This window comes from Pygoscelis adeliae, unplaced genomic scaffold, assembly GCF_000699105.1.
Source record: "Pygoscelis adeliae isolate BGI_AS28 unplaced genomic scaffold, ASM69910v1 Scaffold387, whole genome shotgun sequence".
NCBI lineage: Eukaryota > Metazoa > Chordata > Aves > Sphenisciformes > Spheniscidae > Pygoscelis > Pygoscelis adeliae.
The window spans coordinates 497,123-497,439 of record NW_008825115.1 but is presented as its reverse complement, the minus strand read 5'-3'; positions in this window follow the sequence as shown (position 1 = coordinate 497,439).

Genomic DNA, 317 nt, shown 5'->3' with positions numbered 1-317 from the left:
CGCAGCCCGGCAGCCGCTGCAGCGGTGGAAATGCCGGACAGGCGCCCCAGCCGGTGTCAAAATAGATTTAGTTTAGTGTCAAAATAGATTTAGCCAGTGTCAAAATAGATTTAGAAATATAGTTGCGCGGCAGAAAAAATAGCCATTTCTTCCATAATTAGCACCAGTTGAAAGTAGAGCACTCAAAGCTAGGAGGCGTGTCCCTTGGTACGCCGTTTTTACCTCAGCATTTTCAAAAACAAGCCCTGGGATCCCCCAGGACAGGGTCCGGCAGCAGCCGCTACCAGCCATCGGCGCCCAGCGACAGACGGCGAACA